Genomic DNA, 14921 nt, shown 5'->3' with positions numbered 1-14921 from the left:
TGCAGTGAGCCAAGATCATGCCACTGCACTCCAGCTTGGGCAACAGAGTGAGACATCATCACAAAAAAAAAATTCTCCCATTCTGTAGGTTGCCTGTTCACTCTGATGATAGTTTCTTTTGCTGTGCAAAAGCTCTTTAGTTTAATTAGATCCCATTTGTCAATTTTGGCTTTTGTTGCCACTGCTTTTGAAGAACACTCAGTTTCTATCCATGACTTTGACCAAATACGTATTTAATCTCAGGCTAGGTACTGATAGGAATCCATATTTTAGGAAAACCACTTCAGCTATCCTCAATAGACTGGCTTCCATATGGTAAAATAAAGCTTTTCTACAAATACATCTTCTATATGCCTGACAATGGGTCCCAGTCAAGGAGTTATAAATCCTGTTAGTCTTCAGAAGTGGAAACCACATGGGTTTGGTAGGAAATTGGAAAGAACTTTTTGGAAAAGTGACATAAGCTTATCCTTAAAATAGACTGAATTTTGACAAAGGAAGTTCCAAAGGATGAGGAAATGGCCAACGCATTTCACATAGTAAAAACCAGCCAAGCACACAGAGGCAATACATTTTGGAATATTTTTTAGAAACACTGAAAAACCCTGTGAGTCTTATTCAGTTTGAGAGTAAGGACAATCCAATCGAACAGATAGAATGATCCAAAAAGAATATTTACTCCACCCCCCAACACCAAAGTGTCATGACAGTATGAGTTCTCAGTACCCTACCCCTTTTCCCTCTTTTTTTTTTTTTTTTTGAGATGGAGTCTTGCTCTGATGCCCAGTCTAGAGTGCAGTGACGAGATCTCAGCTCACTGCAAACTCTGCCTACTGGGTTGAAACAATTCTCCTGCCTCAGCCTCCCTAGTAGCTGGAATTGCAGGCGTGTGCCACCATGCCCAGCTAAGTTTTGTACTTTCAGTAGAGACAGGGTTTTGCCATGTTGGCCAGGCTGGTTCCCTTCTGTTTTTTAAGAGACAGGGTCTCCCTCTGTCACCCAAGCTGGAGTACAGTGACACAATCATAGCTCACTGTACCTCAAACTCCAGGGCTGAGTGATCCCATTCCTTTTTAATTCCTCTGTTCTTATGTCCAGCATCCTCACTAAGCTACCCTTTATATCTTAGAAAAAGCCATGTTTGTCAGTCAGGATAAGCTAGGATATACTGTGGAAATAAATAATCTCCAGTTGGATCTTAAAACTAAAGGTTATTATAATTTGCCCTAATCATCCACCATAGAAAAATATAAGGATGCTGCTCATTTTAACCAATCAGGGATCCAAAATGGTAGATCAGGCACCACTGTGAACGTTGATCATCATTCTGTCAGAAGCTGAGAAAGACACTGTAAGATTTTACATTGCCAACTAAATATTCTAGTCCAGAAGAGACCCATGCCACTTCTGACCATAACTTATCGTCCAAAACACATCCCATGACCCCACTCAAACACAAGGGAGCCAGAAGGCACAATTCAACCAGGTGCCTCTAAGATGGAAAGGCAGAAGTATTTGATGAATAGCATTAATGACTACTACACAGCTATATTAACACACAAACATATCAATGTACATCAGGTGCTTTATTAATCCTCCCTAATGATGTTATTATCAATAAAAATAGTAATGTAGGACTTATACACTCTCTGGAAAATTTCTGCCTCAATTATTTCAGCAAGTTTTCAACAACCACCAGCTTTTCTGGGTCGCAGGCTTGTTAATGGCAGGACTTGAAGTTGAATACAAGTCTTTTGGCCTTAAAGATATAGCAAGAGGTATGTAATGGTCTAATGGAACACAAGGACACCTAGCCTACAACATCAGGGTTCCATTCCTGTCACTCTTTTCACTAAATCCTCCTAATTATAAGGAAGTAACCAGCAAGCCAGAAAAGCTAATTTGCAGTAGCCTCTGTATTCGTTTAAGCACACCTGACTTTTACCACTATCTCCCACCAATCACTTGATTTTGAGATGCTGGCCTAGAAGACATATTTACTTTCTATTTCCTTTATTTATATGTCATAGTTTTCTCATACTCAACTAAGTGCCATAGCAACTTTAGAATGTGAGAATTCCTGGTATATATTAATAAATAAATTCACTAATTACAGCCTACAATAATTTTTAAAAGCTAATTAAGCCCTTTGACCCCAAGAATCATAACTTTTATTTTTCAGTTCTGAGATCAGCCTGACTGTTTTTCCTCAACAAATGCATGGCTACTAAAAAAAATCACGATTTTTTTAATGAAAAACTTTAAGACATTCCCAGAAATTCAAACTAAAAGAAATTCTAAATAACAAGTGACCATGAGATAGCACTTTGGGATAAAAAAGTTTCCAGTCTACCCCTTTGGTAAATCCTAAACTTCTCAGTTGGAATTGGAGGGTTCTCTGTCAGGATATGATGCCAGTTTCCCCAAGTCACAATAAGGTACTGTCAGTGGGTAAGAAGCATCTGAAGACTTTAATAAGATTTTTTCTTTTCAAACCTGAGAGCCCAGATGTTAACTCAGAAATGTGCTAATAAGCATCAGTAAGAGGAAAGAAAAAACTCTTTTTTCTTGAAGGTAGATATAATCAGAAGAAGGGTCTACGCAGACCTCTGAGCATCTTGCCACATCAGGTGGAATGCTAGAATACAATAGAATAATAATACTATAAGCCTGTCCTTTGTTAAAAGAATTATAAATGTATTGAGTCCTTTTAGTGCAAGTTCATTTCAAAAACATAAATATTAGAGATTTTGCTCAATACTGAACTAAATAAAAATCCAGCTCATTGAACACATGTTGCCTGTCTATTAGAGCAAGTGATATCAACTAGGAACACTGTGTAGCATGAGTTCTGAGGAGAATGTGAGGGAAGAATACAAAGTATTTCTGGCATTGAAAAGTTTGATAGAGAATATATTATTGAGGGGGACTTAATAGGAATAGTCACAGAATCCAAGAAAAGAGGAAGCTTCAAGAGGCAGGGGCTATTAATAAGTGACCAAATATGATGAAAGTTTAATAAGCAAAGTAAGCCTGAAGATTGTCCACTGGCTTTAATGATATGGTGGTCATTGATGCCCTTGGTGAATTGGCAATGGAGAAATGGAAAAGGAGCCAGATTGGAATATGTTAAGGAATAAATGGAGGTGAGAATCTGGAGACAGTGATTATAGTTTGTGTCAATGTTGTTCTATTGTTTTGTGGCTTGCATTGCTTCTAAAGAGAAATCAGCTATCTTTTTTTTTTAAGTGAAAGCAAGTTTACTGAGAAAGTAAAGGAATAAAAGAATGGCTACTCCATAGACAGAGCAGCCCGAGGGCTGCTGGTTGTCCATTTTTATGGTTATTTCTTGATGATATGCTAAACAAGGGGTGGATTATTCATGTCTCCCCATTTTATTTTATTTATTTTATTTATTTTTTATTATACTTTAAGTTTTAGGGTACATGTGCACATTGTGCAGGTTAGTTACATATGTATACATGTGCCATGCCGGTGTGCTGCACCCACTAACTCGTCATCTAGCATTAGGTATATCTCCCAATGCTATCCCTCCCCCCTCCCCCCACCCCACCACAGTCCCCAGAGTGTGATATTCCCTTTCCTGTATCCATGTGATCTCATTGTTCAATTCCCACCTATGAGTGAGAATATGCGGTGTTTGGTAAAAGAAAAAAAACCCATTCAAAGGAAAGCAGCTTCAAAGATTGAAGGAGCATCAGCCCACAAAGATGAGAAAGAACCAGCACAAGAATTCTGACAAATTGAAAAGCCAGGGTGCCTTCTTCCCTCCAAACAACCATGCTAGCTCTCCATTGAGGGTTCTGAACCAGACTAAGATGGCTGAAATGACAGAAATAGAATTCAGAATATGGATAGAAATGAAGATCATTGAGATGCAGGAGTGTATTGAAACTCAATCCAGGTAAGCTAAGAATCACAATAAAATGATACAGGAGATGACAGACAAAATAGTCAGTATAGAAAAGAATATAACCAACCTGACAGAGCTGAAAAACACACTACAAGAATTTTATAATGCAGTCACAAGTATTAATAGCAGAATAGACCAAGCAGAGGAAAGAATATCAGAACTTGAAGTCTAGCTTTCTGAAATAAGACAGGCAAGAATAGAGAAAAGAGAATTAAAATAAATGAACAAAACCTCTGAGAAATATGGGATTATGTAAAGAGACCAAATATACTGCCTATTGGTTTCCTTGAAAGAGATGGGGAGAATGGAAGCAACTCAGAAAACGTTTTTCAGAATATAATCCATGAGAACTTCTCAAACATAGCTAGAGAGGCCAACATTCAAATTCAGGAAATGCAGACAACCTCAGGAAGATACTTTACAAGAAGATAATCCTGAAGACATGTAATCATCAGATTCTCCAAGGTTGAAATGAAAGAAAAAATGTTAAAGGCAGCAAGAAAAAAAGGTCAGGTCACCAACAAAGGGAAGCCCATCAGACTAACAGAAGAATGCTCAGCAGAAACCCTATAAACCAGAAGAGATTGGGGGCAATATTCAAAATTCTTAAAGAAAAGAAATTCCAACCAGGAATTTAATATCCAGCCAAACTAAGCTTCATAAGCAAAGGAGAAATAAGATCCTTTTCAGAAAAGCAAATGCTGAGGGAATTTATTACCACCCGACCTTCTTTACAAGAGCTTCTGAAGGAAGCACTAAATATGGAAAGACTGTTACCAGACACACTGCAAAAACACACTAAAGTACACAGACCAGTGACACTATAAATCAAACACACAAACAAATCAGCATAACAACCAGCTAACATCATGATGACAGGATCAAATCCACACATATCAATACTAACCTTGAATGTCAATGGGCTAAATGCCCCAATTAAAAGGCACAGAATGGCAAATTCAATAAAGAGCCAAGACCCTATGGTATGCTGTCTTCAAGAGACCCAGCTAACACACAATCACACTCATAGGCTCAAAATAAAGGGATGGAGAAAAATATATCAAGCAAATGGAAAACAGAAAAAAGCAGAGGCTACAATCCTAATTATGGATGAATCAGACTTAAACCAACAAAGATTTTAAAAAGACAAAAAGGGCATTATATAATGGTAAAGGGTTCAATTCAACAAGAAGACCTAACTGTCCTAAATATATATGCACCCAACACAGGATCACCCAGATTCATTAAGTAAGTTCTTAGAGATCTTCCAAGAGACTTAGACTCCCACACAATAATAGCAGAAGATTTCAACAACCAACTGACAGTACTAGATAGATCATCAAAGCAGAAAATTAACAAAGATATTTAGGACTTGAACTCAGCACTGGATCAAATGGACCTAATAGACATCTACAGAACTCTCCACCCAAAAATAACAGAATATACATTCTTCTCATCACCACATGGCATATACTCTAAAATTGACCAAAAAATTGGACATAAAACAATCCTCAGCGAATGCAAAAGAACTGAAATTATAACAACCACTCTTTCAGGCCACAGCACATTCAAATTAGAAATTGAGACTAAGAAAATTGCTCAAAACCATACAATTATATGTAAATTACATAACCTGTTCCTGAATGATATTCAGGAAAATAGTGAAATTGAGGCAGAAATAAAGAAGTTCTTTGAAACTAATGAGAACAAATATGCAATGTACCAGAATCTCTGGGAAGCAGCTAAAGCAGTGTTAAGAGGGAAATTTATAGTACTAAATGCCCACATCAAAAAGCTGGAACGGTCTCAAGTTAACAACCTGACATCACAACTAAAAGAGCTAGAGAACCAAGAGTAAACCAACCCCAAAACTAGTAGAGGACAAGAAATAACCAAAATCAGAGCTGAACAAAAGGAGATTAAGACATGAAAAACCATTCAAAAGATCAACAAGTCCAAGAGTTGAGTTTTTGAAAAGAATTAAGAAAATAGATAAAGCACTAGCTGGATTAATAAAGAATAAAACAGAGAAGATTCAAATAAACACAATTAGGAAAGACAAATAGGATGTTACCACTGATCCCACAGAAATACAAACAACCATCAGCAAATACTGTAACCTGGTCTATACACATAAACTAGAAGAAATAAATTCCTGAACAAATACACTGTCCCAAGACTGAATCAGGAAGCAATTGAATCCTTGAATAGACTGGTAATAAGCTCCAAAATTGAATCAGTAATAAATAGCCTACCAACTAAAAAAAAAACTGAGGACCAGATGGATTCACAGCTGAAATCTACCAGATGTACAAAGAGTTTTTACATCTCAATAAACTAGGTATTAAGGAACACACCTCAAAATAATAAGATCCATCTATGATAAACCTATAGTAAACATCATACTGAATGGGCAAAAGCTGAAAGCATTCTCCTTGAAAACCAACACAAGACAAGGATGCCGTCTCTCACCACTCCTATTCAACATAGTATTGCAAGTCCTAGCCGGAGCAATCAGGCAAGAGAAAGAAATAAAGGGCATCCAAGAAGGAACAGAAGAAGACTATTCCTGTTTGCAGACAATATGATTATATATCTAGAAAACCCCACAGTCTTGGCCCAAAAGCTCCTTAAGCTGATAAACAACTTTGGTGAAGTCTCAGGATACAAAATCAACATACAAAAATCATTTGTATTCCTACACGCCAACGACAGTCAAGCTGAGAGCCAAATCAGGAATGCAGGCCCATTCACAATCACCCTAGAAAGAATAAGATACCTAGGAATACAGCTAACCAGGGAGGTGAAATATCTCTACGATGAGAACTACAAAACACTACTCAAATCAGAGATGACACAGAAAATGCAACAACATTCCATGTTCATGGATGGAAAGAATCACCATTGTTTAAATGGCCACACTGTCCAAATCAATGTACAGATTCGAGGCTATTCCTATCAAACTACTGATGGCCTTCTTCACAGAACCAGGAAAAACTATTTTAAATCTCACATGGAACCAAAAAAAGAGCCTAAATAGCAAAGGCTATCCTAAAACAAAAAGAACAAAGCTTGAGGCATTATGCTACTTGACTTCAAACTATACTACAGGACTACAGTAACCAAAAAAACATGGTACAGGTACAAAAACAGACACACAGACCAATGGAATAGAATAGAGCGCCCAAAAATAAGATGGCATGCCTACAACCATCTGATCTTCAACAAAGCTGGCAAAAACAAGCAATGGGGAAAGGATGCCCTATTCAATAAATGGTGCTGGGATAACTGGCTAGCCATATGCAGAAGATTGAAACTGGACCCCTTCCTTACACTATATATAAAAATCAAGTCGAGATGAATGAAAGACAAAGTAAAACACAAAACTATAAAAGCTCTGGAAGATGACCTAGGTAATACCATTCTGGATATAGGAATGGGCAAAGAATTCATGGTGAAGATGCCAAAGCAACTGCAACAAAAGCAAAAACTGACAAATGGGATCTAATTTAACTAAAGAGCTTCTGCACAGCAAAAGAAACTATCAACTGAGTAAACAGACAACCTATAGAATGGCAGAAAATTTTTGCAAACTAGTCATCTGACAAAGGTCTAATATCCAGCATCTATGAGGAACTTAAATAAATTTACAAGAAAAAAAAACAGCCCCATTAATAAGTGGGCAAAGAGCCAGCAGTTTACAGGGACTGCTGCTCTGGACAGCTACTGTTGCTGTATGCTTCTGCTGCTGCTGCTGCTGCTGCTACACTGGGCCACCCCACCTATGGGATAGCCCTGATCTGTCTACTGAACACCCATTCTGCTGCACGCTGCTACTCTAATAAACTTGCTTTATTTCAAAAAATATAAGTGGGCAAAGAGCATGAAAAGACACTTTTAAAAAGAAGACATACATGCAGCCAACAAACATATGGAAAAAGCTCAACATCACTGATCATTAGAGAAATGCAAATGAAAACCACAATGAGATACCATCTCACACCAGTCAGAATGGCTATTATTTAAAAGTCAAAAAATAACAGATGCTGGTGAGGTTGCAGAGAAAAAGGATGCTTATACGCTGTTGGTGGGAGTATAAATTGGTTCAACCATTGTGGAAAGAAGTGTGGTGATTCCTCAAAGACCTAAAAACAGAACTACCACTCAACCCAGCAATCCCATTACTGAGTAAACACCCAAAGGAATATAAATTGTTCTATTACAAAGACACATGCATGTGTATGTTCCTTGCAGCACTATTCACAATAGCCAAGACATAGACTCAATCTAAATGCCCATGAATGGCAGACTGGATAAAGAAAATGTGGTACATATACACCATGGAATACTATGCAGTCATAAAAAAGAATGAGATCATGTCCTTTGCAGGAACACAGGTGGAAATGGTGGTCATTATCCTTAGCAAACTAACACAGGAACAGAAAATCAAATACCACATGTTCTCACTTCTAAGTGGAAGCTAAATTATGAGAACATATAGGCACAAAAAGGGGGACAACAGACACTGCGGCCTACCTGAGGGTGGAGGGCCGGAGAAGAGAAAGGAGCAGAAAAAATAACTATTGGATATTAGGCTCAGTATCTGGGTCATGAAATAATCTGCACAACAAACTCTCATGACTTGAGTTTACCTATATAACAAACCTGCACATGTACCCCTGAACCTAAAGTAAAAGTTTAAAATTTTTTTTTTTGAGACGGAGTCTTGCTCTGTCACCCAGGCTGGAGTGCAGTGGCGTGATCTTGGCTCACTGCAAGCTCTGCCTCTCGGGTTCACGCCATTCTCCTGCCTCAACAAATACATCTCAAAAGAAGACATACAAGTGGCCAAAAAACATACCAAAAAATGCTCAACATCACCAATCATCAGAGAAATGCACATTAAAATCACAATGAGATATCATCGGACACCAGTTCAGAATGGCAATTATTAAAAAGTAAAAAAATAACAGATGCTGGCGAAGCTTCAGAGAAAAGGGAATGCTCACACATGGTTGGTGGAAATGTAAATTAGTTCAGCCAATGTGGAAAACAGTCTGGGGATTTTTCAAAGAACTTAAAACAGAACTACCATTCAACTCAGCAATCCCGCTACTGGTTATATATCCACAGGAAAATAATTCATTCTGTTAAAAAGACACATGTGCTCCTATGTTCATCACAACACTATTCACAATAGCAAAGACATGGAATCAACCTAGGGGCCCATCTTTCCCCTCATCCCATACCCGTACTTCCACTGCCTCATTTTCCCCCCATTGAACTATTTATATTCTTCAAGTACACTCCTTCAAGCATTTGGTTTTAGTCTTCCTCTCCCTCTTCCATCAGGGTAATCCTGTACCACTCTCCCCATCCAGTTCTGTGATCTTCATTTTGATTCATTTCTTCGTTGGCTAAAATACTGACTGAGGTAGGCAGAATGATAACCATCCAAAGGTGTCCACATCAGAATCCCTGGAGCCTGGGAAGAGTGACCGGTGCCACTGCTGAGCAGCCATGTAGATAAGCCAGATTGTCTCGCCCAGCCTCAGTTTTTCTCATCTGTACAACTGGGTAAGTAAAATCTACATCTCAGAGAGATTGTGAGGCTCAGAAAAGCTAATGGATTCAAAAGAATTTTGTGAGCTGTAAAGAGCTATACAGACACACAAGACATGCATTGCGTATTTGATGTCCTTCAATATGAAATCAAGTAATAAACTCTTTCTGTGATTTAGTTCCAGGGAAAAACTATCTCTGACAAAAAAAAAAAAATTTTTAAGTGTCATGTGGTCCCTACTCTCAGAAATGGAAGATGATAACTTCAATAGGCAGGGCTCTTTTATAGCAAACGATGAAGCCCTATGTTCAAATAATTTAAGACGAAAGGAGGATTTATTATCTCATGTGACTGGAATAGGTCTGGAGTGAGGCAGGACTTAAGAATTACTGGTACTGAGGGCCACCTCAGCCATTCTCTTCCCCCTGTTTGCTCCCCTTTGTGTCTCTTTGCATATTGGCTTGTTCTCTCCACCTGCACATGCTTTCCCCACATGCAGAGGAACATGGCTTTCACACTCTTCAAATTCTCTTCAGCTCAGTAGCCCCAGAAAAAATCCACTTTCACACTAAAACATCTTGGGGCATCTTTGAGCTAAAACATCCTTTAGTCATAAGGATAGTCATAACATGGATCATATGTTAGGTCAGAAAGCAAGTCTCAATAAATTTCTAAAAATTTAAATCACATGTATCTTCTCTGACTACAATGGAATGAAGCTAGAAACCAACAGAAGGAAAACTAGAAAATTCACAAATATATGGAAATCAAACAACACTCTTTTTTTAGGGTTTGAATTTTTTATTATTATACTTTAAGTTCTAGGGTACATGTGCACAACGTGCAGGTTTGTTACATAGATATACATGTGCCATGTTGGTTTGCTGCACGCATCAACTCATCATTTACATTAGGTATTTATCCTAATGCTATCCCTCCCCCAGCCCTCCACCTGGCAACAGGCCCCAGTGTGATGTTCCATTCCCTTTGTCCATGTTCAACTCCCACTTATGAGTGAGAACATGTGGTGTTTGGTTTTCTGTCCTTGTGATATTTTGCTGAGAATGATGGTTTCCAGATTCATCCATGTCCCTGCAAAGGACATGAAATCATCCTTTTTCGTGGCTGCATAGTATTCCATGGTGTATACGTGCCACATTTTCTTTATCCAGTCTATTATTGATGGACACTTGGGTTGGTTCCAAGTCTTTACTATTGTGAATAGTGCCACAATAAATGTATGCAAACAATGCACTCTTAAACAACCAATAGGTCAAAGAAGAAATCACAAGGAAAATCAGAAAATACTAAGAAATGAATAAAAGCAAAAACACAACATACCAAAAGCAAACCATACCATATGGGATGTAGTGAAAGCAGTGGGGAAAGTGAAATGTATAGCAATAAACCCCTACATCAAAAAAAGAAAGATGTCAAATTAATAACTGTACACCTTAAGAAACTAGAAAAAGAATAGCAAAATAGATCCAAAGCTCACAGAAAGAAATAATAAAGATAAGGCAGAAATAAATGAAATGGAGAACAGCAAAATGAATTTTTTAGCCAAGGAAATAATATTTGCATGTTAACTTTTTCCAATATCCATTTTCCCCTTCTTTCTGAAACCTCCATTTTTGAGCTGGGTATATTGCTGCCTAGCTAACAGCATTTCCCAGCCTCCTCTGCAACTAGATGTGGCCATGTGTCTAAGTTCTGATCCACGAGATGTAAGCAGAAGAGTTCTGAAGTGTTTCTGGAAACTATTAAAAGGGAGAGGCTTCTCTTTTCTCCTCGCTTTCCTCCTTTTTACTGCTCGGAATGTGGATGAATGGCAAGAACTCCAGCAGTGATCTGTACTATGAAGCAGCTTTGGGAATGGGAGCTACATATGGTAGAGGAAAAAGACAGAGAGAGCCTGAGTCCCTGATATCATGTCTCTTCCTTACCAGCCTTGAACTTCCTCCTCCAGCCAGAGAGAGACAGAGAGCAAAAGAGGGAATAAGAGAGCACTACAATGATGGGGAAAATTGAGAAGACAGTCTGGGAGGAATTGGTTTTCAAATCTGTCCTGAACCTCTAAACTTTATTCATAGAAGTCAGAGCCAGACTTGATTGTAAAAGTAGCAGTTAATGTAACTGTAGCCTCTGTCAGAGATTTCTTCAAACCCCTCAGCAGAGGAGCAGCTTATATTGAAGATCAAGCCTGCCTTTATGTGGAATTGCTTTCTCTCCCTTTCTTGGTAGTTTTCAGGACCCAGTGCAAAATGAAAATGTGAGATCCATTCCCTGGTTCAAAGAGTGTTAAGAAATTTAGGACAGTGAGAGAAGAGCATTAAACCAAGCCCTGGGCCCTTCTGAACACAGGAAGCACACTCTTGAAGCTAATCCTGGCGCCAAGCAGTCTAACTACTGCAAAACTAAAACCTTATTTAATAAGATAAAGAAGTCAGGGTCATCATTATCTCCATTTTATAAATGGGGAAACTGAGGCACAGAGCTATCTACCTAACGTCATTGCCCTGTAACAAACAAAAACTTCCATGCATTCCATGCCTTCACCATGCCTAGAAGTTAAGGAACTTACCCAAAGTCACACAGCTGGTGAACTAGAGCTGGGATACAATGTAAGATAATGTGTCTTCAAAGCTCACCTCTTCACCTCTACACCAGAGTTCAGATCCTGACTTACCACTCATCTCACCCTCACCCTCTTACTTATATCTTTTTACAAAAGTAAAAATTGAAGCTCACCCAGAAATAGATCCATGTCTTAATCTGTTTTCTGTTGCTTATAACAGAATACCTGAAATTCAGTAATTTGCAAAGAAAATGAATTTATCTCTTACAGTTATGGAGGCTGAGAAGTCCAAGGTCGAGGGGCCACATCTGATGAGGGCTTTCTCACAGGTGGGGACTCTGCAGAGTCCTGAGGCAATGCAGGGCATCACAGGGCAAGGGAGCTGAGCATCCTACATCAGGTGCCTCTTCTTCTTCTTAAAAAGCCACTAGTCCCACTCTTGTGATAACCCATCAATCAATTAGCCCACTGATCCATGAATGAATTAATTCATTTACCTCTTAAAGGCCACATTTCTCAATAGTGTCACATTGGGGATTAAATTTCAACATGAGTTGAAAGATTCAAACCATAGAAAACCACAAAAATATAGTCAACTAATCTTTGACAAAAGAAGTAAAGGTAATATAATGGAGAAAAGATAGGCTTTTCAACAACTGGTTCTGGAACAACTGGACATCCACATGCAAAACAAATGAAGCTAGACACAGACCTTACACTCTTCACAATAATTGACTCAAAATGGATCATAGCCCTGATGCAAAATGTAAACCAATAAAACTCATAGAAGAGAACATAAGAGAAAACCCAGATGACCTTGAGTATGGCAGTTACTTTTTAGATACAACACCAAAGGCAAGATTCATGAAAGAAATAATTAATATGGTATAATTAATTAAAATTAAAAACTTCTACTCTGAGAAAGACACTTTCAAAAGAATGAGAAGACAATCCACAGACTGGGTGAAATATTTGCAAAAGACATATCTGGTAAAGGATTATTACCCAAAATACACTAAGATCTCTTAAAACTCAACAACGAGAAAATGAGTAATTCAATTGAGACCTAAACAGACACCATACCAAAGAAGATACACAGATGGTTATCAAACATATAAAAAATGTTCCACATCGTGTGTCGTTAGGGAAATTCAAATGAAAACAACAATAAGATATCACTGCACAGCTATTAGAATGACCAAATCAGAACACTGACAACACCAAATGCTGATGAAGACGTGGAGCAACAGGAATTCTCCTTCATTGCTGGTGAGAATGCAAAATGACAAAGTCACTTTGGAAGACAGTTTGACAATTTCTCACAAAACTAAACATACTCTTACCATGGGATCCAGCAATCATGTTCCTTGGTATTTATGCAAATAAGATGAAAATTTATGTTCACACAAAAACTTTCACAGACGTTTTAGCAGCTTTATTCATAGTCACCAAAATGTGGAAGCAACCAAGTTGTCCTTCGACATGTAAGTGAACAAGTAAACTGTGGTATATCTAGACTATAAAATATGATTCAGTGCTAAAAAGAAATGAGCTATCAAGCATTGAAAAGATATGGAAGAACATTAAATGCATATTACTACATGAAAAAAAGCCAAAGTGAAAAATCAATTATACTGCATGATTCCAACTAAATGACATTTTAGAAAAGGCAAAAATATGGAGACAGTAAAAAGATCAGTAGTTGCTAAGGGCTAGAGGGAGAGAAGGATGAACAGGTGAAGCACACAGGATTTTTAGGGCAGTAAAACTATTCTATATGATACTATATAACAGTGGGTACATGTCATTACACATTCGTCAAAACCTGTAGAATGTATAACATTGAGTGAACCCTAATGTAAACTATGGACTTGGGCGATAATGATATGTCAATACAGATGCTCCTCCACTTATGATGGAGCTATATCCCGATAAGCCAATTGTAAATTCAGAATATCATATGTCAAAAATGCATTTAATACACCTAACCTACCGGTCATCATAGCTTAGCCTAGCCTACCTTAAATGTGCTAACACATACGTTAGCCTACAGTTGGCAAGATCATCTAACACAAAGCCTGCTTTATAATAAAACATTGAACATCTCATGTAATTAATTGCGTGCTGTACTGAAAGTGAAAAAAGAGAATGATTATATAGGTACTTGAAGTACGGTTTCTACTGAACATGGATCATTCACAGTATCATAAAGAAAAATTTTAAGATGAACCATCGTAAGTTGGGGACCATTGTATAAGCTTATAAATTGTAGTAAATGTTATGTTCTAGCAGTGGGTAGATGGTGGGAGAGGCTATGTGCGTATGGCAGCAGGGGATTAATGAGAACGGTCTTTACTCTCTGATCAATTATGTTGTGAATTTAAAACTTCTAAAAAAATAAAATCTATTTGAATGGAAAAAGCAGAAAAAAGAAAATATCTTTCTAAAGTTTATGATTACTGTGCCATTTACAGATGAGGACAATGTGGGTTAGTGAGGCTAAATAACTTGCCCAAATTCACCCATTTGGTAACTGGGGGAACTGGGATTCAAATATGACTAGTCTGGCTTAAGACATTGAAGTAACAAAATGTTTAAGAAAGGCAGACACAACAAAACAAATTAAGGCTCAGAAACCTGTGTAGTATTTGCAAAAGCTACACAGCTTGTAAGATGCGAGTCAGCATCAGAATCCAATTAGTCTGGCTCCTGGGCCTGCACCTCCAACCCCTTTCCAATAACACTACAGGTGCACCTAGACACAGTCACACATGCAGACACAAAAGCTCAGCGATATCAGAGGCCATTACCTCTCCTTCCAGGTAGGTGCACATAAGCATAAACAC

At 38.0% G+C, this 14921-nt stretch overlaps 1 protein-coding gene across 1 annotated transcript in view; it reads right to left on the bottom strand.

Moving 5' to 3' along the window:
* The window catches only part of OR1L8 (olfactory receptor family 1 subfamily L member 8), a 265279-nt gene that overhangs the window by 182500 nt on the left and 67858 nt on the right, over positions 1-14921 (bottom strand). The gene's annotated exons all lie outside the window — the stretch shown is intronic.

The sequence above is a fragment of the Pan troglodytes genome, chromosome 11 (assembly GCF_028858775.2).
Source record: "Pan troglodytes isolate AG18354 chromosome 11, NHGRI_mPanTro3-v2.0_pri, whole genome shotgun sequence".
NCBI lineage: Eukaryota > Metazoa > Chordata > Mammalia > Primates > Hominidae > Pan > Pan troglodytes.
This window is presented reverse-complemented; position numbering and strand designations above follow the sequence as displayed.